The sequence below is a fragment of the Microtus ochrogaster genome, chromosome 16 (assembly GCF_000317375.1).
Source record: "Microtus ochrogaster isolate Prairie Vole_2 chromosome 16, MicOch1.0, whole genome shotgun sequence".
In the NCBI taxonomy this organism is placed as follows: Eukaryota; Metazoa; Chordata; class Mammalia; order Rodentia; family Cricetidae; genus Microtus; species Microtus ochrogaster.
In genome coordinates this window covers 6,794,201-6,799,476 of record NC_022018.1, presented here as the reverse complement: position 1 = coordinate 6,799,476, position 5,276 = coordinate 6,794,201, and the positions used below count along the sequence as shown (strand labels likewise).

At 46.9% G+C, this 5,276-nt stretch overlaps 1 pseudogene; it reads right to left on the bottom strand.

Moving 5' to 3' along the window:
* Window positions 1-358: 358 nt before the first annotated feature.
* Window positions 359-5,276, bottom strand: part of LOC101994198 — a 14,513-nt pseudogene continuing 9,595 nt past the window's right edge.

Below are 5,276 nucleotides of genomic sequence, written 5' to 3'. Positions count from 1 at the left end.
TATTGCTGTGGCAAAACACCAAAAAGCAAGTCGGAGAGGAAAGGGTTTATTTGGCTTATACTTCCACATCACTGTTTGTCATTGAAGAAAGTCAGGATGGGAACTCAAGTAAGGCAGGAACCTGGAAGCAGGAGCTGATACAGACACCACGGATGGCTACTGCTTACTGGCTGGCTCCCTACAGCTTTCATATGAACCCAGGGTAAGCAGCGCAAGGATGGCACCACCTGCAATGGCCTCTCCCATCTAATTAAAAAAGAGTCGTACAGGTGAATCTTTTTTTAAAAATTTTTTTATGAAAAATAGATTTATTGGCCAGGAGTTGCAAAGTCTTGTCTTGGGGACAAGGACAAGAGCCTCAGGCCTTCCCGAGGCTCTTCTTGATGAAGTGGCCCACCACTCGCTGAGGTTTCTGCTGGTATTCCACTAGCACGTCATGAGGAGTGTGATCTGGTCCCCTTGCAGTCGGTGCACAGCCGCTCTCAGGCCACAGCCACTGCACATGGTGGCAAACAAGGAAGATTCCATCCCAATATTTCGGACGCCTGCAGCATGGGCTGCTCGTAGGCATGCTTGTCCTTCTCCGTGCAGGAGCAGAGGGCACCATCCAGACGGCCTTGCCCTTCATAGACGTCTATGGTGCACACGGTGTTGCCCACAATGGTGGGGAATTCATTCAGGTCGGAGGTGCACTGCCTCAATTCCTGCACCAGCTGCGCATCCAGGCTGGTGCTGCGAACCACCCGCTTTCCCAGGACAATCTGCGCAAACTCTGGCTTGAAGCACTCATCCACTGCCTCCTGGGTGATGACCACAGAGCCAGGCTCCAGACCTATCCCTTCGGAAGTGCCGATGCGAATGACGGTAATGTTGGAGCACCTGGCATGGTACAGGATCTTGATGAGTTCATGCAACATGATCCCAAGGAAAGGGATGCCCATGCCATGCTCATGCAGGTGCTCATGTGGGAAGGGCTTCCACCAACACACACGAACTGAAAGCAGAGGACACTGTGTTGCTAGAGCTCTTCAGGTTGACTGACACTGGGGTCATCTGGGAACTTCCTATCAATTTTTTTTAAATTTATTGATTCTTTGTGGATTTCACATCATGCATTCCGATCCCACTCATCTCCCCATCCTTCACATCTGCCCTGCAACCACCCAAACAAAACAAAACAAGAAAGGAGAAGAATCTCACTTGGATGCTGTGGTGTGGTCCTCTGAGTCATACAGTGGACCCCTTAGTCCATTCATCTTTACTAGCAAGGGTTAATTGCCCATGTCATTGGCCTGGCTTCTGCCACCCCACTGGTAAGGGCTCTCCCTGGAGTCCTTGGCTATCCTGTTGTGGTCCTATTACAGCCAAATCCTACGGAGGCTTTTTCTCAGTTATCCTCTCAGACAACGCCAGCTTGTGCGCCAAGCTGACGTAAGACTAGCCAGCACAATGCATTTTTATAGAGGTGTAAATCAAAGTATAGAACATAATAAATCTCTGTTAAAGTTTTTCTAAGGACCTGTGCCATTTTGATCTCATTGCCAGGGTGTGTTTTCAGTTCTTTCCATACCCAGCACTTCTGATGATCCAGCCTCTTCTCTTCTTCTGAGACAAGGTTTTCTTGAGTAGTTCAGGTTGACCTCGAACTAATCCTTTAACCTCCAGAATACTGGAATAATACTGGGCTTACAGGTGTGCGCCAATATGCGTGGCTTCAATCTTTTTCTTTGTTTTTTACTTACTCATCGAGTGTGTGTGTGTGTGTGTGTGTGTGTGTGTGTGTGTGTGTGTGTATTCAGGTCAGAGGTTGACTTTGAATATCTTCTTCCCTCTATCATTTTCTGCTTCGGTTTTTGAGACAAGGTCTCTCCTTGAACAGCAGTTCTCTGATTGGCTAGACTAGTTGGCCAACAGCCTCAGGAGTCTACTGCTCTCTGTCCTCCAAGTGCTGGAGGTACAGGTGTGTATCACAACACACTTGTGCAGCCAGGGTTTCTCCACTGAGTTTCTCCAGTCCAGCATCTCTTAAACTCTTTTCTTAATAGGCTTCCACCGCCCACGGTGTGAAGGGCTCACTTACAATGGGTCACCTGCCTTTCTGTATGGCTAATGATGATGGGCATCTTCCATATTGATTGGCCATTTGAATATGAACTTTAGAGATCTATTCAGACAGCACAGGGATAGCTTAGATAGTTATCTTAACTGTGAAGCCATTGCCTGGAGTTACGCGTTAAGAAATAAAAGTGCCCTTGATATTTTCATGTCCACTCTATAGTGTGCTTTCTCAAATGCCATGTGTCCCATCCAAATGCTGAGCAGTATACTCACTAGTAGAGGTGAGTAGAAGGTAACCCTTCCTTTTATTGTATTTGCTCTTTTGTTTTTGCAGTGCTAACAATGAGACCCAAGTTGTTTTGTATGTTTGGTCAGCCCTCTCCCATTGGACTGTATCCCTTGCCCTCCCTTCCTGATTTCCCTTTCTAGGCTACCCAGGGAAACTTAATTCCCTGCCATTAATATGGCTAGGTGACCAAGTTCTCCCTAGAGATGGGTGTTTAACTAACTCCGTGAATGTGGTGCCTTCCTCCAGATGCAGCCTAAAGCCAGTGTTATCCAGCCTCAGCCACACAGAACACAGGGCGCTTCGGGATAGCAGGACAAGGATGGAGGAGCCTGGACTTCTGGATGAGGGCAGAGGAGAACTACCAGAGACCTGGAGCAATCAGTTCGTGTTGTTGCGGAAGTGTCTTGTGCTAGCTGCTTTGCCTTTTAAAAGCCCCACATGAGGTTCTACAAAAGGAGCATGGCACTCTTCTGGAGGTTTCATCTTTGGTGAACTAATCAGGCTGGATTTGCAGGGTCTGCCTTCTGTCTCTCAGCTCGCAGGCCTGCCATGCGGGCAAGTCACTCATCCCTTCACCCAGCACCTCGGCTTCCATTAAGTGGAATGGAATTCCCACTATGGAGCTCAGAGCTTGTCAAAGCATCAAAGGAGACCAGCATACAGTAAACCCTTGCTCACCCTCAGCGCTCACCTGCTCTTAGTTCTTAGTGGCTTTTAGGGTTTTTAGCTCACAAACCGAACTGACCTGTCGCCTGGCTTGTTCTGCAGCTCCAGTGAAAGCTTTCACCGTTTTCACTTTCTTCCAGACTATAACCTTCATTTATGCTAGGACAGAGTCATCCAGGTCTCATCTGTGGGTGAACGCTAATACAGTTTCCTTGTGACATTGGCATATACACGTGACACTTTTGACTGTATTTTAACCACCATCATCCTATCTTCTTCTCCCTCCCCTCTCAATGGCCCTGGTTATTTTCTCTAACAGCCCCTCCTTTCTATTTTTTACAACTGAAAAAAAAATCCAGATTCCACATTGGACAATAGTTGCCCTTTTGAATCTTGTCTAGTTTGTTTAACGCAATGATTTCCAGATCCATCTTCTACTTGCCAATGACATAATTTCAGTCCTTGTGGATGAATCACGCCCCACTATGCACATGCATTCCCCATTTACTCATCGGTCCTTTGCTGGTGGGGCTGCAGGTTGGTCCTATTCCTCTGCTGCTGTGAAGATGCCATAAAGATACAGGATGGGGACTGGCAAGATGGCTTGGTGGATGAAGGCACTTGCTGCCAATCTGATGACTTGGGCTCCCTCCCTGTGGCAGACTCAGAAGAAGGAGAGAACTGATTCTCAAGGGCTGACCTTCTGGCATATATGCAGGTGCCATGTTGAGTGCACACCCATGCGCATACATAAGCAAACAAACCAATAAATAAATGCAATACACATTTGACTATGACAGCAAAAAAAGACATGGAATGCTGACTTAGAGCCCGTCGGTCCAGGAGTGGTCCACCTGGCCACATGGCAGTTCTGTTTTTGTCTCTTTGCAGAATCTTCACAACAATTTCTGGGATGACCAAAGCAGCTTGTATTAACATTCCCACCCTCTGGTCTCACTTCCCCCACCTTCCTGCCTGAATGTGTTGTCATTTCTTTCTCCAAGGATAGCCTGTCGAGGACCAGCCTTGACAAAAATCACCTCTTGCCAGGGTAGGGGCGTGGGAATTTTAGAATATAGTAAAGAATATGAAGACACATGAAAAATAGCCAGACAGAAACCATAAAAGCATCAGGAGGGCATTCCAGTGACTGAAATCCTGAAATTCTGAAATCACCCACATTTGTTTATCCCCAGTTTTTATACCCAACACAAACAGGGGGTGGGGGGGGATGTAACAAAAGACTTTATTAACATGATACAAAGGGTAACTCACACAATCGATTGCTTTATCACCCTAAGACATCAAATCATTAGCATCCTATTGTCTAGGTAGGGAAGGTGCTTTAGATCTCGTATTGTAAAGACCACTCTTCCCCAGGTGACCTCATAGTTTCTAAAGGAGCAGGTGTGCACTTGCCCATCCTGACCACCTGTCAGGATGGCATGAACTTACTAGAAGGATCTATCTTAGTGCCAAAATAACCAAGCAGTCACATCCTGAGCTGGGACAACTATGCTTGTCAATCTCCAAACTCTCCGAGACGTGGTAGAAATGGGCCTGCATTTTTCGGCTTCCACAATAGCTGTCCTGCCTGGGGCGATATTGAATGCCGGTGTGGGTTGTGTTAAGATTTCTCTGATGAGTCAAGCCATGAAACATTTTTTCCTGTATTTATTGCTTATTTGTGAACCTACTCACCTCATTAATTGAATTACTTAACGTTTGGGTGCCCCCCCCCCCCGAGTTCTAAGGCAAAATTCTTTCCACAAGACATGGAGAATTCTTGAAGGAAGGCAGCGTGTAGTGGCATTATGGAGTTGGAGCTATTGTAGCTCAGAGGGAGGGATCTTTAAGCAGGTTCCATCACCCAGGTTGAGGTCAGATAGGCAAGGGTGGGAACCAAAAGCAAGAGGGCCATCTGAGAAATTTGGCTGCACTCACAGGTCACTTTCCCTGCTGATCGTGGGCATAGAATGTCCAGTCCCAGCACTTGCCCAGAGACATAGGACAGAGAGACAGCCTTGTGTGCTTGAAGTAAAATGGGAAAGGGAAGATGTGTTTGGGCAGCTTCAAATGCATAGCGGATCCTATCCTATGGCAAGAAGAGAAATCCACTGTCAAGTGTCCCCTAAAATAAACAGGCACTTAGAATATTGTTCAGGAACACATGCAGGGAAACATCCACAGGATAGTTTCCTTCCTTCCTTCCTTCCTTCCTTCCTTCCTTCCTTCCTTCCTTCCTTCCTTCCTTCCTTCCTTC